General features: G+C 34.2%; 1 protein-coding gene across 1 annotated transcript in view; it reads right to left on the minus strand.

The window, feature by feature from the left end:
- The window catches only part of LOC143672706 (voltage-dependent N-type calcium channel subunit alpha-1B-like), a 53,121-nt gene extending 33,932 nt beyond the window's left edge, over window positions 1-19,189 (minus strand). Inside the window, exons 1-2 of the mRNA XM_077147259.1 lie at window positions 18,184-19,189; window positions 17,125-17,237 (exon numbers count right to left, since the gene is read on the minus strand). The gene's annotated coding sequence lies outside the window, so the exon portion shown is untranslated. The remainder of the gene's footprint in view (window positions 1-17,124; window positions 17,238-18,183) is intronic.
- Window positions 19,190-19,430: the final 241 nt, after the last annotated feature.

Consider the following 19,430-nt stretch of genomic DNA (forward strand, 5'->3'; position numbering starts at 1 on the left):
CATCCACTGCATGAAGGGGAGGCCCCCAAGAGGCTCCCTTGGCACCCTCCTGCTCTTTCTGGGCACAGGTACTCCCAGGTTGACCCCCAGTGCAGACATGTGCCCTGATCCTCCTGAGCTCCAGACCCAGTTGCCCAACTCAGACTGGACATTTCTGCTTGTTTGTCCCTCAGCACTTCAGACTCAACCTGCCGAAATCCAAATTCTTCTCTCCTTCCATCCCACTTGCTCCTCACAACTGAAAAAATTCTGATCACTTAGACTGAACCTATACTACAGGTCTAAAAAAAGTTGCACTGAATGTCAGAGAACAGAGAAAGAACAAAGCCATCCAGCAAGAAAACCCTCCATAAAAGAATGAAAATGACCTCCAGAATAAACTAATTAAAGAAATCAAATGACTAGACGTCAACAAAAAATAATACTAGGAAAATCGAAGATACAGCCCAGTCAAAGGAACAAATCAACACTTCAAATGAGAAAAAACTAATTCAGGATGTTTGAACAGACATGAAAAAAATCTCATCAAAAATAAAATCAATGAGTTGAAGGAGGATATAAAGAAGACAAGGGGCAAAGTAAAAGAACTCGAAAATCTGAAAAAACAAATCAGAACTTATGGAAATGAAAGGTACAACAGAAGAGATTAAAAAAAAAACAATGGAAACTACAACAAAAGATCTGAAGAGGCAGAAGAAAGGATTAGTAAGCTAGAGGATGGGACATCTGATATCCAACACACAAAAGAAAATATCAGGAAAACAAGGGAAAAATATGAGCAGGGTCTCAGGGAAGTAAATGAAAAATTGAAGCACACAAATGTAAATATTGTGGGTGTCCCAGAAGGAGAAGAGAAGGGTAAAGGAGGAGAAAGACTAATGGAGTAAATAATCATTGAAAATTTCCCATCTTTAAGGAAAGACATAAAATTACAGATCCAATAACAGCAGCATACCCCAACACAGAATAGATCCAAATAGACATACTCCATGACATTTACTAATCAGACTGTCAAATATCAAAGACAAATGGAGTATTTTGAAAGCAACAAGAGAAAAGCAATCCATGACATACAAGGGAAGCTCAATACTATATGTGGGATTCTCAGCAGAAACCAGAGGCAAGAAGGGAGTAGTATAATATATTTAAGATTATAAAAGAGAAAAACTGCCAAACAAGAATTCTATACCAAGCAAAACTGTCCTTCAAAAATGAGGGGAAAATTAAAAATGTTTTCAGATAATCACTGAGAGAATTTGTGACTAAGAGACTGGTTCTGTAAGAAATAGTAAAGGGAGAGCTACAGGTAGAGAAAAAAGGCAGGAGAGAGATGTCTGGACAAGAGTGTAGAAATGAAGACTACCAATAAAAGTAAAAAGAGAAAAAAAGATTAGGTATGACATATAAAATTCAAAAGATAAAATGGTAGAAGTACTGCCTTTACAGTAATAAAACTGAATGTTAATGGATTAAATCCCCCAATCAAAAGATACAGACTAGCAGAATGGATTAAAAGATAAGACCCTTCTATAAGCTGTGTACAGGAAACTCCTGTTAGACCTAAGGCTAAAAATAGGTTGAAAAAAAATTGGTTGAATGTGCAAGGGTGGGAAAAGATATTTCATGCAAACAACAATCAAAAAAGAACAGAGTAGCCATACTAATATCTGACAAATTAGACTTCAAAACAATAAAATTAAAAGAGACAAAGGACATTATGTATCAATAAAAGGAATAATTCAACAAAAAGACATAACAATCATAAATATTTATGTGCTGAGCCAGAGTGCTCCAAAATACATGATGCAAATACTAACAGAACTGAAAGGAGAAACAGACACCTCTACCAAAATAGTTGGAGACTTAAATACCCTGCTTTCATCAATGGATAAGACATCTGGACAGAGGATCAATAAAGAAACAGAGACTTTGAATAATACAATAAATGAACTAGACTTAACAGACATGTACAGAACATTATACCCTACAACAGCAGGACATAAATTTTCTCAAGTGCTCATGGATCATTCTCAAGGATAGACCATATGCTGGGTCACAAAGCAAGTCTCAATAAATTTTAAAAGATTGAAATCATACAAAATACTTTCACGGATGATAATGGAATAAAGTTGGCAATCAATAACAAGCAGAGGATCAGAAAATTCACAAGTATCTGATGGCTAAACAACACACTCTTATACAACCTGTGGGTTAAGGAAGAAATTATAAGAGATATCAGTAAATATCTTGAGGCAAATGAAAATGGAAACACAAGATACCAAAATTTAGGGGATGCATCGATAAATCCCAGAGTGATTTGAACAGTGAATAAAAAAGTATTTGCAAAGACCTCTTGGGGGAAGGTAAGAAAGGGGGAAAACTCAACCTTCCCAAGTGGAAAATTCCTGGTATTCTCAAAAGCAGTGGGGACAACCAAAGCAATAGGGGGAGCCCTCAATCTGGGGGTTTATTCATATGAAACTTATTCCCGCAAAGGATAGGCTAAGCCTACTAAAATCAGACATAAGAGTCACCCCCAAAGAACCTTTTTTGTTGCTCAGATGCGGCCTGTCTCTCTCAGCCAACACGACAAACTTACTGCCCTCCCCTCCTCTACGTGGGACATGACTCCAAGGGGTGTGGACACCTGGCAACATGGGACAGAAAGCCTAGAATGAGCTGGGACTCAGAATCAAGGGATTGAGAAAACCTTCTTGACCAAAAGGGGAAAGAGCAAAATGAGACAAAATAAAGCGTCAATGGCTGAGAGATTCCAAACAGAGTCAAGAGGTTATCCTGGGGGTTATTCTTATGCATTATAGAAATGTCACCTTTTTAGTCAGGGTATAATGGAGAGGCTGGAGGGGAACTGCCTGAAAATGTACAGCTGTGTTCCAGTAGCCATGTTTCTTGAAGATGACTGTATAATGATATAGCTTTTGCAATGTGACTGTGTGATTGTGAAAACCTTGTGTCTTATGCTCCTTTTATCTACCTTATTGACAGATGAGTAAAAAACTGTGCTGGTTTGAAAGGAAGTACGCCCCCTAAGAAAAGCCATGTTTTAATATAAATCCCATTTCATAAAGGTAGAATAATCCCTATCCAATACTGTATATTTGAAACTGTAATGAAATCATCTCCCTGGCTGATGTGATTTAGTCAAGAGTGGTTGTTAAACTGGATTAAGGGACGACATGTCTCCACCCATTTGGGTGGGTCTTGATTGGTTTATTGGGGTCCTATAAAAGAGGAAATATTTTGGAGAATGAGAGATTCAGAGAGAGCAGAGAATGCTGCAGCACCACGAAGCAGAGTCCACCAGCCAGTGACCTTTGGAGATGAAGAAGGAAAACGCCTCCTGGGGAGCTTCATGAAACCAGAAGCCAGGAGAGAAAGCTAGCAGATGATGCCGTATTTGCCATGTGCCCTTCCAGCCGATAGAGAAGCCCTGACTGTGTTCGCCATGTGCTTTCTCACTTGAGAGAGAGACCCTGAACTTCATCGGCCTTCTTGAACCAAGGTATCTTTTCCTGAATGCCTTTGATTGGACATTTCTATAGACTTGTTTTAATTGGGACATTTTCTCAGCCTTAGAACTGTAAACTAGCAGCTAATTAAATTCCCCTTGTTAAAAGCCATTCTGTTTCTGGTATATTGCATTCCGGCAGCTAGCGAACTAGAACAAAAACATATGGATTAAAAATAAATAAATAATAGGGGAAACAAATGCTAAAATAATTTAGTAAATTGAAATGCTAGAAGTCAATGAAAGGGAGGGTTAAGAGGATGGCATGTATTCATTTTTTTCTGTTTTCTTTTTATTTCTTTTTCTGAATTGATGCAAATGTCTAAGAAATGATCATGATGATGAATGTACAACTATGTGATGGTACTTTGAGTTACTGATGATATATCAAGAATGGAATGATCATATGGTAAGAATGTTTGTGTTTGTAGGTTATATTGAATAATAAAAAAATAAAAAGGATAATCAATAAATTTAAAACTAAAACAAAAATTTTAGGGGATGCAGCAAAGACAGTACTAAGAGGGAGATTTATTACTTTAAATGCCTATATTAAAAAAGAAGAAAGACCAAAAATCAAGGAATTAACTATTCACTTGGAAGAATTAGAGAAAAAACAGCAAAGCACCCCCAAAACAAACGAAAAGAAAGAAATAAGAAAGATTAGAGCAGAAATAAATGACACCAGAAGGAAATATAGAAGATAAAGACTAGGATGGTATATATTTACCAAAGTCTAGAGTGGACAATTATGGTGATTAAATGTACAAATATAAGAAAAGTTTTACATGAAGGACAACAAATAAAGGTCAACACTGCAAAGTGTTGAAAATGGAATGGTATAAGGAAAAAATACAATCAATGCAAATTAGAGTCTATATTTAATAGTAACACTGTAATACGCTTCCACTGAATGTAACAAAAGCAAAAACACAAAAGCTAAATGTCAATAAGTAGGGGATATGAGGGAGGGGTATGAGATTCTTTGCAGAAGAAATGGAAATGTTCTCATACACATTTTGGTGGTGAAGGCATGGCTATTTGATTATACGGGGAACCACTGATTTTTTAATCTAGGTTGAACTGTATGGTATGTGAATAAAACTGTTTAAAAATGAACAGAGATACAAGTGCTGGAGAAAACACAGGCAGAGAGATGTACCCATACACTGTTAGTTGGGAATTAGAGTGGTACAGTCCCTCTGGGGAGCAGGGTGGTGGCTCCACTGGAGCCTGTGTTCTCAACAGGAATGGACATTTGCACTGTGTTTAGAGAGCAGTGTGTGATCTGCAATGGACAGAGGTGGTCTATGGGTACATCGACTGATGAAAAGAAGTGCTAACTATAGTTTGTGCATACAACTGCAAGAAGGAATGAAGCTGTGAGGCAGGCTGCAAGAAGGAATGAAGCTGTGAGACAGGTTACAGGAGGGAATGAAGCTATGAGGCATGCAAGTAGGTGAATGAACCTCGAGGACATTTGTATGTTGAGTGCTAAGCCAGAAAGAAAAGACAAATGTAATGCTTCACTAATACAGATGAACTATAATGTACAAACAGAAATGAATTCCAGAGCATAGGTTATCAGGTGAAGGCCTACTGTAAAGGTTTCTAGATGATAGGCTCTTACAACAGTTACAACTGTTCCTGAGTTTCTGCTATTATTTCTAAATTCTGAGATGCTGTGCTCTTTGTGTATAACCTGTTCACTCCCTGGAATTCTGGGCATCTGTGTGACACTTGCAAACCAGAGCTAGAATTCTGCAGTGAAAGTCCAGCATAACCCCATATAGCAAGTGTTAAAAACAATGAAAAAGTGATCAGACATTATTTGAACACCAAAATTACACAGAATCATGAATAGGGAGTGAGATTCTGCTGGTTGGTACAGGTTGGTGTGATGCCCTAATATATCCCAGAGCAATCTGGGCAAAAGATAAAAAGTATCTGCAAAGTTTCCTTGAAGGACTGAGGAAAAGGTAAAAACATTAAACTTCCCCAGCTGGGGAAGACCTGATATTCTCATCAGCATTAGCGACTGTCAAGTTGATGGGCCTGGCCTTCTATCTGGGGCTTGACCTAATGAAGCTAAGCCTATTTATGATTATGCCAAGAGTCATCATCACAGATATTCATCTGTTGCTCATATGTGGCTTTCTCTCTAAACCAACTCTGCAGGTGAACTCACTGCCCTCCTGCCTACATGGGACATGACTCTCAGAGGTGTAAATCTCTTTTGCAATGTGGGACATGACTCCCAGGAATGAGCCTGAACCTGGAGTCATGGGATTGAGAAAGCTTTCATGACCAAAAGAGGGAAGAGAAATGAAACAATAAAGTTTCAGTGACTGAGAGATTTCAAATGGTCTTAGGAGTTCATTCTGGAGGTTACTCTTATGCAGTATATAGATAACCCTATTCAGTTTTTGGTGTATTAGAGTAGATAGAGGGAAATACATGATACTGTTTAACTATAATCCAGCAGCCTTGATACTTGAAGATGACTGTATAATTAATTATATAGTTTTTAAGTGTGACCTTGTGATTGTGAAAACCTTGTGACCAACACTCTCTTTATCCAGTGTATGGACAAATGAGTGAGAAAAGGACAAAAAAATAAATGATGGGGGTGGTGGGGGGTATGGGATGCTTTGGATGCTCTTTCTTACTGTTTTTTTCCTACTTTTATTTTTATCTTTGGAGTAATAAAAATGTTCCAAAATCAATTCTGATGAATGCACAGCTATATAATGATACTGTGAACCACTGACTGCACACTTTGGATGGTTATATTGGTATGGGAATACATAAATCTATAACTAAAATTGCATTAAAAAACAGTATCTAACTACATGTTTTCTACAAGAGATGCACATTACATTTAAACACACATATAGATTAAAAGTAAAAGGCTGGAATAGGATATAACCACTGAAAAATAGTAACCATAAAAGAATCCAATTAAAGTAGATAAAATTGACTTTAGCAGAACAACTGACTAGAAACAAAGAGGGACCTACGATAATGATAAAATCTCAATGCATCAGGAAGATGTAACAATTATAAATGTTTAAAGCAATCTGCCTAAATGTATGTGGAGATGCCTAAAATATTGGAAGCAAAAACTGACAATTAAAAGAGGGAACAGACATGTCAACAAGTTATACTGAAGACTGCAATAATCATCTCTCAGTAACTGATAGAACAATTTGAACAAAAGCAGTGAGAATATGGAAGAGCTGAACATCACTATCAACCAACTTATTATGACATACATAGAATACTACATCTAACAATACAGAATGCATATTCTTTTCAAGTACTCATGAAAAATTCTCCAGGATGGACCACACGCTAGAATATAAAAGTACACTTTAAAATACTGAAATCATATACAGTATCTTTTTCAACCAAAGGAAATTAAACTTCAAATCAAATATTGAAAGAAAATTAACAGATTAAAAGTAAATAACATAAGATACTGTATCACAAGAAAAGCTAGAAGTTAACTTGAATGAAACTGAAACTATCCATTTATTTTATGGGATGCATATAAAGCAGTTCCAAGAGGAAAATATATAGTTTCAAATGCTTATATTAAACATGAAGATTAACTAAAACCAACTAAATTACCACCTCAAAAATTTAAAAAAATATATCAAATCCAACATAAAATAAATAATTGATGATCAGGGCATAAATCAGGGAAACAGAAAAAAGAAAAACTAATGAAAATAGAAGTTGGTAAAAACAGACAAACACTTAGCTAAAATAGTCAAATAATAAAGAGAAGGCACAAAAGAAGAAAATCAGGAATTAAAGAAAGAACATTAAAGACCCCATAACAATTAAAATGAGTTGAAAGAAATAATATTAACAATTTCTAGCATAAAGTAAACAATTCAGATAAAATGGACAAAATTTCTAGATAAACATAAATTACCAAAACTGATTCAAAGAAAAGAATATCAGAACAGACCTATATTGAATAAAGAAATTGAATTACAACCTGGAACGCTTCCCGCAAAGAAAAGCCTAGGCTCAGACGACTTCACTAGTGAATTCTACCTAACATTTAAAGAATACCAACCCTACACAAACTTTTCCAGGAAGGATACTTCCTAATTATTTTGAGGTCAGCATCACCCAAAGCCAAAGAAAAAAAACTAGAAGAAAACTAGTAACCAATATCCTACATTAAGACGTCTATCTATTAAAAAGCCCATAACAAAATATTAGCAAACTGAACATGGCAACATAGAGAAGTGATCACCTGCCATGAACAACTGGATTTATCACAGGAATGCAGGATTGGTTTAACATCAGAAAATTAATTAATGTAATAAACCAAATTCATAGGGGAAAAAACAAATGATTACCTCAATAAATGGAAAAAGCATCTGACAAAATATAATACTCCTTAATAAAAACTCTCAAGTTTTTAAGAGGTAAAAGTGTTCTTATTCCCAAACAACATGATTACCAATGTGAAAAATCTTATGAATGTATGAAAAAAAGATATTTGAACTAATAAGCCCAGGATGCAATAACAATATATAAAAAGCAGTTGTATTTCAACATGTAAGCAATGTAAAATCCAAATATGAAATTAAGAAAATAATTCCATTCACGATAGCATGCAACACAATAAAATACTTAGGAATAAGTTTAAGAAAATGCATGTAAGATCTACACACTTAAACCTACAAGATATTGCTAGGAGAACTTTAAGAGCTAAATAAATGGAGAAATATATCAAGGAGACTCCATAGTGTTAAAAATGACCTATAGGTCCAACACAATCTCTATCAAAATTTCAGTAGGCTTTTTTGGTAGAAGGTAAACTAATTTAAAAGTTTTATTTGGCATGCTATATAATTATTATTTGAACATTTATTCAAATATGTCTATGGATAAGCTAATTAAGAGTAGGTGGTTAAGATTTTCATTTATTAAATGTAAAAATATTTATATCTTCATATTTTCCTGAAATCAGGAAAACGTTTAGTAACACAGGTCATTACTATAACAATGTAGATATTTGTAATAATTTTCTACTTGATATTTTCAGAACATTCACAGTTTTGACAGCTTATCAAGTGGTATTTAAGTTAGTGTTTAATATTTAGAACTTAAGAACTCTGCTACCTGAATTTGTACGTTTTTTCCTTGTTGCCTTAATTTTAAATTGGTTTATGAAACTTACTGCACAGACACAGGTTTTACAATGATTGTATGGATACTTTATTTAAATATGCCTATAGCTAAACTAAGATATCCATTTTTGGTGGTTCTGAGTGTACTGTTTATTTCTTTTTTTAATTTAAAAAATTATTTGGGAATCCAAAGGACTTAAAAAGCCCAAACAATTGCAAAAAAGAAGAACACAGAGGATTCTCATTACTCGATTTTAATAATTAACTGACAGAATTCTCACTTGCCATATGGGAGACCCGTGTTTGATCCCAAGACCATGCACCACGGGGGAAAAAAACTGACCCTTTTAAAAAGAATAAACACAAAAATAACAAATATAAACAATAAATAAATAATAAATCCAACTACATTGGTGTAAAGACAAACACAAAGACCAAAAGAACACAAAGTAGAGCCATTTCTCTGTCTATTCAATGGTTCCCCAAGCGGGAGTCATTTTCAGGCTTCCACCTGCTTTCTCCCTTTCGCTCTCCCACCTACCTTCTCCCTGCTTCCTTACCTCAATAAATCTGTTAATCTTTAAAATAAAAGAATACAAAGTCCAAAAAGAAACATACCAATTTATAGTCAATTCAAAGAAAATTCAAAAATCAATTCAATTAAAAGGTAATTCAAATGGAAAAGGATAGCTTTTTCTAATGCAACGATCTGAAAGCTAAATTCATCTGAAAAGATGAATTTAGACCCTTACCCCAATTAACACAGAAAAGTTAACTCAAAGAGAATCATAAATCTAAATGTAAGAGCTTATGCTTTAACACATCAAGAAGAAAACGGAAGAAAATATTTGTGATCATAGGATAGGCAAGTATTTCTTACACGTGATACTAAAATTGATCCATAAAAGAAAAACTGAGACTGAACTTTATTCTACAAAAGATAACATAAGAAAATGAAAAGACAAGTACAGAATGGGGAAAAATCTGTAAAACATGAACCTATAAAGAACTTGTATCCATAAAAAGAACTCTTAAAATGCAATAAAGACAGAAACCTCAATTTTAACTCTTTTAGCAAAAAGACTGTAATTGACACTGTACCGAGGATATACAAATGGCTGATAAGCACATAAAATGATCCTTAACATGCTGGTCATTAGAGAAATGCAAATTAAAACTATTATGTGACATCACTACATACTCATAAAATGATATAATAAAAAAGACTGACAATATACCAAGTGTTAATGAAGTTACAGAGAAATTGGCAGCCTCATAAACTGCTGGTAGAAATCTAAAATGGTATAGCAACTTTGGGAAATTTGCAAAGTTGGCAGTTTACTAAGGTGTTAAATATATACTGACCATAAAATCTACCAATTTCATTCCTTAATAGCCATCTAACAGAAATGAAAACATATATCCACACAAAGGCTTGTACAATAATGTTTATATTAGTGCTACTTATAATAACCAAAATATGAAATTATTCAAGAACTGATCATTTCTTTTCAGCAATGAAAAGAAATAACTACAGATATATGCAAGTGTGAATAAACCTTCGAAACATTATGCCAAGTGAAAAAAAACCCACAAAAGTCTCTATATTATATGATCTCATTCATAAGAAATTTCTAGAAAAGGCAAAATTACAGGCAGAAAAATCAGTATTTGCAAGGAAATTAGGGTTAGAGTAAGTCTGAATGCTAACATGCACAGAGAACTAACTATATTGATAGATGTTTCTAAAATCAGTGATGGTTGTATAGCTATACGAATTTACTAAAATTCACTGGAGCTATACACAAAACAGTGGGTGGCTTTCATGGTATACATATTATAACAGAGCTGTTTTTGAAAAGAGATACAAACACAGAATAAAAAAATAAGCAGTGCTAGGAAAACTACTCAATTAATGGATAAAGGAGTCTACGAACTGGTTTATACATAAAATGTTACACCCTACTGTTATCAACTAAAGTGAGAACTTACTTGAAGACCATGAATTCCTAGGAAAAATCTTTACCTAAGACTCATGAACTCTTTCTGAAATTAGAAAACTTTATATGCATATCCAAATATGTATCTTCCTCAGATTTCAAAAGAAATCTATGTCCTTGGTGAATATCTTAAATTTCTCTTTATGATTTCTTCAACCCATTGTTTGAGAAGATTTCAGTACATGTGAAAACCTCCTCTACTGAAATTTTTCTCCTTTCATAGGAAAAATGAAAAAAAACAAGGTTACAATAACAGCAAGAGTTCAAAGGATTATATATGTTGGCTTTAAATATGTAATGCACCAAAATTAATTGCTATTAAGTTTGTTTCTCTGAAATAAAAAGACTGAACTAAGAGTCATCAGGTCTCTTCTATATCTTTGTGTTCTACATTGCTAGCTGCCAGAATGCAATATACCAGAAACAGAATGGCTTTTAAAAGGGGGAATTTAATACATTGCTAGTTTACAGTTCTAAGGCCGAGAAAATGTCCCAATTAAAGCAAGTCTATAGAAATGTTTAATCTAAGGCATCCATGGAAAGATACCTTGGTTCAAGAAGGCCAATGAAGTTCAGGGTCTCTCTCAAGTGAGAAGGCACATGGAATCATTTGCTAGCTTTCTCTCCTGGCTTCCTTTCATGAAACTCCCTGGGAGGTGTTTTCCTTCATCTCCAAAGTGCTGGCTGATGGACTCTCTGCTTCTCTTGGCTATGTGGTTCTTCTTTGCTCTCTCTGAATCACTCTCATTATCCAAAATGTTTCCTCTTTTACAGGACTTCAGAAACTAATCAAGACCCACCCAAATGGGAGGAGATACAACTCCAGCTAATCCAGTTTAACAACCACTCTTGACTAAATCACATCTCTAGGAGGATTATCTAATAACAGTTTCAAATATACAATACTGAATAGGGATGAGAAGAAATGGCTGCCTTTACAAAACGGGATTAGGATTAAACATGGCTTTTCTAGAGTACATACATCCTTTCAAACCAGCACACTTTGCTTTAGGAAGAAACTAGCTTCCAACTTCAGCACTTTCTGAAAAGAGGAGGCCCAGTGAGCAATTACTCCTACTTCACTGCCCAGACAAGGATGGCAGAGGACCATAACACATTTGAGTTTGTGAAATGATCCAATCAAGGTTATTCTACAATTGGCTGAGACCATCAGGATACCATGAAATCCAAACGTCACTCCTCTAACTTTCCCTGTGAAGAGAAAAACTGGGACTTACACAGCTAAGCCAAGGTATAGAAGGAACTGATAGCCATAAAGTAACCAAGTAAGTCCAAACTATTCTAAAAGAAAAATTATTCTGAGACTCATGAAATACATAAAATCTATGAGCAATAATGGGCAGGGTACCATTTTTACCTATTTCTTTATTCTATGACCTTCTTTACTCTTTAGATGCCCACTTTTATGAGTACATAAAATAGCTATCCAAAAAAAAGTATGGGAGAAATAAAAGATGTTGTAAATCGGGCGGGCCGCGGTGGCTCAGCGGGCAAGAGTGCTTGCCTGCCATGCCGGAGGACCTCGGTTCGATTCCCGGCCCCAGCCCATGTAAAAAACAAACAAACAAACAAAATATAATAAAACAAGAAAATGTTTAAAGATGTTTCCCTTTCTTCCATCCTTCCTTCCTTCTCTCTGTCTTTCCTTCCCTTCCTCCCTCTCTCTTTAAAAAAAAAAAAAAAAAAAAAAAAAAAAGATGTTGTAAATCATTCAAAATCAACCTATGAAAGACTGCAAAATAACATCCAAGTTCAAAAGCGCACTCTCCAATTTTAAAATGTTCCAGTTCCTCACAAACAGATTAACCACCTGAAGATCCTGTTAAAATACAGATTCTAATTCAGTAGGTCTGGGGTGGGGCCTAGGAGTATGCTTATCAAGTTCCCAGGTAATTCCAAAGTATCTGGTCCAAGGACCATACTTTACATAGTAATACTCTATAATCACTGTCTTTTTTTACATTTTGAGAGAAAGGATACCTATCAAAATCTTTGTAATACACTCAATATATGTGAATTTATTTATAATTTAGATATATGCACTACTATAGTAATATATAAAGTAATTAAAAATAATACAAAAAACCTACACTTATAGTCAAGATGGAATAACAGCCATTACCCACCCACCTAAAACAACTATAAAAAAACAAAACATATGAAACAATAACTTTGAACTCAAGGACAGTAATCCCTGAGAGGGAAAACATCAAGGTAATCCCAGATTACTGGGTTTCCATAAACTGACCAAACAACAGTGAGTCCAAGAAGGCCAAGGCAGTTAGCATGTAGGGAAAAACACCAGGAAGGGGAGAAGTGCACAAAGTTCTGAATATCTGCCAAACATTCCCCTGAGTCTTCAAGTAAGTACTGATTAGGAAATAAGTATTAGGAAACTATCTGGGATTAGGGAAAAGTCACCCAAAAGAAGGAGAGATAAAAATGACCAAATATGACACAGGGTTGGGACTAATTTGGGTTCCCACCAGTCACAGTGGAAACCTCATAATAAAGACAACTCTGGATAGAATGACAAAAAGGGTATTGACAAAGTAATGAATAAAATTAGTCCTAGACTAAACCAAATGCTGCTGTGGTTCGACCTTAAAAAAAAATCACGAAACCAAGACTTGAAAAAATTAAAATTTTCCACATCACTCAACTAGAAAAAATCTCAAAAATGTTTATAGGAATGCAAAAAAATCCAGCACCCAAAGACTCAGGTCTTTGACAACAGAGGATCCCAGGATTGAGCCTGGCCCTGGCACCATGGGATTGACAATGTCTTCTGGACTGAAAGGGGGAAAGAAGTGCAACAAAATAAGGTAATAAGTGGTTAACAGAGTTCAAATGGAATCAAGAGGCTATTCTAGAGGCTACTCCTAAGCAAGCTTCAGCTAGATACTGCTAATTGTCATGGTTTGCCACAGACCAACTAACATCATTCCCCTCAAGCCTAGAGAATATCTACAGTTCTAACTGAGACTCTATGAAAGTTTCATGTACTAAATTCATTTTCCTGAAACCTATAACCTTCACAAAGGTGGAGGTTAGGACTTGGGCCAAAGGTAAAGGACTTAGGCCAAATAAGTCCTGAAACCCAGAGGGACAGCCTCTACGAGAGTATGAATTAATTCCATCTCCCTATTTTATAATGTTGATATCCCTTTTAAACAAAATGAAAAAGTTAGAATGGGTATAACCCAAAGACCCCTATAGATTAGGAGTAGGCTCAAAGAAGAAGAAGGAATTAAAACAGAGAAGATAGGATTTAAAAAGAGTATGACTGCTGAATCACTGTAATATTTCTTTTAGCTTCCAGTATTCTGGAACGACTAGAAGGGAAAACCTGACAATGTGGAATCGTAATCCATACCAAACTTTCAAATCTGTTCTGTAACTACTTATTAAAATGTACTTTGAAAACTGCTTTTTTTTGGCATATGTTATATTTCACAATAAAAAATGTTAAAAAAAAATTCCAGTGCCCAAAAAGTTAAAATTTACAATGGCAGGCATCCAGTAAAAAATTACCAAGCATGCAAAGGAAGAAAATAACCTATAATGAAAAAGGAAAAAAATAGAAACAGACCAAGAAATGATACAGATTAAAAGTTACTATAACTGTATTTCATATGTTCAAAGAAAACTGAGGACAAATTGAGCAGCACGTTAGGCAGAAACACAGAAAACATTTAAAGACCCAAACCAAACTTTTTAGAGATGACCAATACAATGGTTGAGATGAAAAATACCCAGGACAAGAGTAAAAGCAGATTAGAAACTGAATGTAAAAAAAAAGATGAGTAAACTTGGACCCAAAGCAAGAGAAACTATCCAAAATGAAACACCAGAAAAAAAATAACAATAAATAAATAGAGCAACAGTGGGCTGCAGAACAACTTCAAATGGCCTAATACATGTATAACTGGAGTTCCCAAAGGAACAGAGGGGTCAGGGAACACAAACTGAAAATTTCCGAAATTTGATGAAAATAATAAAAACCACGAGATTTAAGAACTCAAGCACAAAAAACATTGGGGGTGGGGGGAGTAGAGTGACACTATGTAAAGCCACATCATAAGCAAATTGCTTAAAGTCACTGCTAAAATTAATAGCAACCAAACATCCAATCAAGGCAGTTTGCAAAGAAGCAGGAAACTATGACCTTCAATGAAAATAATCGATCAAAACAGACGAAGAGATAAGTCCTGAAACCTAGAGGGCCCAGCCTCTACAGAATATCAACTGATTCCATCTCCCTACCCCACACTAACGACAGCCCCTTCCAACATGAAAAAGTTAGAATGGCCATAGCCCAAATACCCCTAAAGAGTGGAATAGAAAGATCAAAGGTGATGGTAGAGTTATACAGAGAAGGTAGGGTTTAACAAACAAATATGATTGCTGAATCATTAAGCTGATGTTTTACTATTTACTACATTAAGCTAGAAGTAAAAAACCTAAAATTGTGGAATTGTAATCCATGCCAAACTCTGAAATCTGTTCTACAACTAATTGTTGTGCTGTACTTTGAAATTTATTGCTTTTTTGTATAGATGTCATTTTTCACAAAAAAGGAAAAGAAAGTAGATTGTGATGATAAAAAAATAGTTATTCCTTCTAGCCTCCTACATTCTAGAGTACCTAGAAGGAAAAACCTGAGACGATGGTATGGCAGCCCATGACAAACTCTGGGATCTGTCCTGTAACTACTTGTTGAAGAGTGCTTTGAAAACTACTGTTTTTCTTTCTTTGTTTTGTATAATATGTTATACTATACAATAAAAAAAAAGTTAAAAAAAATAACAAAAACAGACCAAGAAATAACACAGATGAAAGACATAAGAACAAGAACATTTTATACAGGCTTTATAAATGTATTCCATATGCTGAAGAAGAAGCTGGAGGTAAGAGTGACCACGGAGCCATGGAGAGCACTGAAAAAATATTTAAAGACATTATGGCTGAAAAAATTTTAAATCTGATGAAAACCATGAATACCCAGATCAAATCTGACAAATAAGCACAAGAAAACAGGGAAAATATACATCAAGGCACATCATAATCAAACTGCTTAAAACAAGTGATAAAAAGAAAAATCTTATAAGCAGTCAGAAAAAAAAGACATTACATACAGAGGAAACAAAGGTAAGGATGACAGTGGATTTCTTATAAATAATGCCAGTCAAAGGTATTTATATCCAGTGAAAATATCTTACAAAAATTAAGATGAAATATTTAAACAAAATATTTATTTTTATATTTGGACACAAAAACATTGAAAGAACTCAGATATACAGTATAATAAATGATAAAGTAATTCCTTCAAGCAGAAGGAAAATGATACCATACAGAAACCTGGATCACACATAACATATCAAATTATATCAAATTATTTTTTTAATAAAAACATTTAATAAACCTATCAAATCAAATGTAACCTAACAAAATTTCTGGGATGCAGTTAAAGCAATGTTAGAGGGAAATTCACAATGCTTATATTACGGGAGAAAAGCCTCAAATCAATGACTTCACCTTTCCTCCTTAAGAAATAAGAAAAAGAAAAGCAAATGACGCTCTAAGTAGAAGGAAATAAAGGTCATAGTGGAAATCAATGAGACCCAAAGAGAAGATCAATCAAAAACAGTAACTCAACAGAGAAAAATCAGTGAAACCAAAATCTGGATCTGTGAGACTATCAATATAATGGATAAACCTCTACTCAGACTAATCAGGAAAAAAAAAAGAGATGCTGATATTACCTTGATATCCCAGCCAGAAAAAGATATCACAATAAAACTACAAATCAGCATCCTTCATGAACACAGATGTGAATATTCTTAAGGTTACAGCAAATCAAATCCAACAAATATTAAAAGAATTCATACATTATGACCAAGTACAGTTTAAGGAAGGTTTATCATTTGAAAAATGAATCAATGTAATTTACCATACTGGTAGAATAAAAAGAAAAAAACATGATAATTTCAAGAGATGGAAAAAAAAAGCATTTGACAAATCCTTTATCTAAACAATTTTATATACATAAATATATATCCACATATATATAAACTCTGCAAATCAGGAATAGAAATGCACCTTCTCAAATTGATAAACAGCACTGATGAAAAATTTACTGGGAACATCATGCTTAATAATGAGATTGACTGCTTTGCTACTAAAATGATGAACAAAGCAACAATATTCGTTTCTATCACGTCTATTCAGTGCTGTAGTGGAGGTCCTGGCCCTAGGCAGAGCAATAAGGCAAGAAAAAGAAATTAAAGGTATCCAAAATGAAAAGTAAGAAGTAAAACTGTTTTTACATGTAGAAATCACACAGAAAAATAATTTTTAAGTACGAGATAAAAAACAAAGCTACTTTAAAATTTCATTTAAAAAGAAAGCTACTCACTCAGTGCATACAGTTTTCCCAGCTGATGTATGTGCAGATACTAAAACAGACTGATTATTATCAACACACTGAATGGCTTCTCTTTGAAAAGCGTCAAGAATGAATGGGTACTCCTAAAAAAAATAAAATATTAATAAGTGCATGAAAATACCTAGCCATAACAGAGTATCATTAAAATCAAGAGAGGGTATCTCTTAAAGGGTTTTGGGAGCATTCCTTTACTATTCTTTTTAGGAAACAATATGCCAACCACTATTCAAAATAGAAACAGTAAAAATATCTTTAAGCATACAGCATAAAGGGTTAGTTTTGCTTGTATATACATTATATTAACAGTAATGAAATAATCACCATTTGTTGAGAACATGCTTGATAGTAGACCCTTTGAGCAAGATATTTTTTAATATATTATTATTAAGCTCCACAACAGCACCTATTATTTCCTTTCATAGACAGAAACTGAGGTTCTCAAAAGTACACTCCCTAACTTAGGTTCACTCAGCTAGGTGAAAACAGAGACAGACTTCAAACATAGGTCTATAAGACTTCAAGAGTTCATGTTTACTCTTTCACACCACAATGCCTTTTTCATTTGGAGAAAATTACTTGAAAATGTAAACTGTAATAATTTATTAACTTCAAGTCTATCTGAACTTCAAAACCCACTTAATATAAGCATCTAATGTATGCATTATCATTTGGGTTCCTTTAGAGTTGAGAATCATGTAAAATTGTATGTAAAACTTGTACAACATGCATTTTTTCCCTACCGAAAAGATGTTACCTTTCACTAGGCTCTCTTTTAAATGTTAAGAATCACTACCTTAATTTTCCAAAAACTCATCATGTGATGCTTGGTTTCCAGCATGCTAGTTTATAGATTTTGTTCTCACTATATTTGTTTCCAGGTGGCTGGAACTCCTTGGTATCTGTACACACTGTTCTCAGTACAATAATCTGTTCTCTGTATAATAATCTCAGTGCTGTTTATCAATTAAATTTAAGAATCTTAAGAAAAAGACAGACTCACAAAACTGTACAAACTGATTCATCACAAACCTTTGCAGCTTTTTTCAACTTGAGGTTTAAGTGGTAAATAATCTTCATCTGCAGGAAGCGCAACCTAATGTCAAATTAAAATTCAAAAATTCACCAACTTACTATTGGGAATTGTCACATTTGGCACTTCACAAAAATGAAAGTGTCAAAACTAAAAGTGATGAATTACAGAGTGTCTAATAATCTTAAAACCCTGTAGAATTAAATAAATTAAAATTAAAGAACAACACAAAAAGTTAAAATGGCAACACTCAAAAATACCTCTACTAGCATTTGTCTCACAGCAAAGTTAAGTGAAAGATCACACATCTACTTCAGAAAGCTAGGCTAGATAAGCCCTGAAACCCAGAGTTAACAGTCTCTTCAAGAGCTCAACCTGTTGCACTCCCTATCCTATAATGTCCACATCCCTTTTCAAAATGAAGAGGTTACAATGGTCACAGCCCAAATATCATTAAAGACTGGGAGAAGAATCAAAGGAGGATTAATCAAAGGAGCTGTAATGGAGAAGATAGGATTTTATAGATGAGTATGACTACTAAATCATTAAATTGGTATTTCTTTTTAGTCTCCATTGTGTAAGAGCAGTTAGAAGGAAATACCTGAAACTGTGGAACTATAAACTATAGCATACATTGAAATTTGTTCTATAACTACTTCTTAAAATGCACTTTAAAATTAACCACCTTTTTTGTATATATGTCATATTTCACAGAAAAAATGTAAAAAAAAAAAAAAGATTAACATTTCTATCTCCCAGCAGAAACTCTGTATTTATTAAGGTCTAGGACTTATCATAGTTATCTTTGTGTTTTCCACATCTAAAGTCCTGACACTGTTTACATATTTCTCACTGTACGATAGAAAACTAACTTATTGTATGAAGGGTCCACAGTTAAGATATGCACAGAAATTAGAAATCATAGCCAATAAACAGACATTAGACAAGATTAGCCACTTTAAAAGTAGACATTGCCAGTAAACTTGTGTGACTCAATTAGAAATAAGGTGATATGGGTAGAATTTCAGATCTGAATATAATTAAGAAAAGTTAACAACTAAAAATAAAACTTAATGAATTATGCCCAGTATGAAGACTGTATTAGAAGTATGATGTGCTAAATGGAGTCTATAATGGGAATTTGGTATTTCATACAGTACACTTCAAGACAAGAGTGAACTATGAGTTCTTAATAGTGAATGAACACTTCTGGGAGATGGGAATAGTTTTCATCGGTCTTTCCCTT

Source organism: Tamandua tetradactyla (genome assembly GCF_023851605.1).
Source record: "Tamandua tetradactyla isolate mTamTet1 chromosome 1 unlocalized genomic scaffold, mTamTet1.pri SUPER_1_unloc_2, whole genome shotgun sequence".
Classification (NCBI taxonomy): domain Eukaryota; kingdom Metazoa; phylum Chordata; class Mammalia; order Pilosa; family Myrmecophagidae; genus Tamandua; species Tamandua tetradactyla.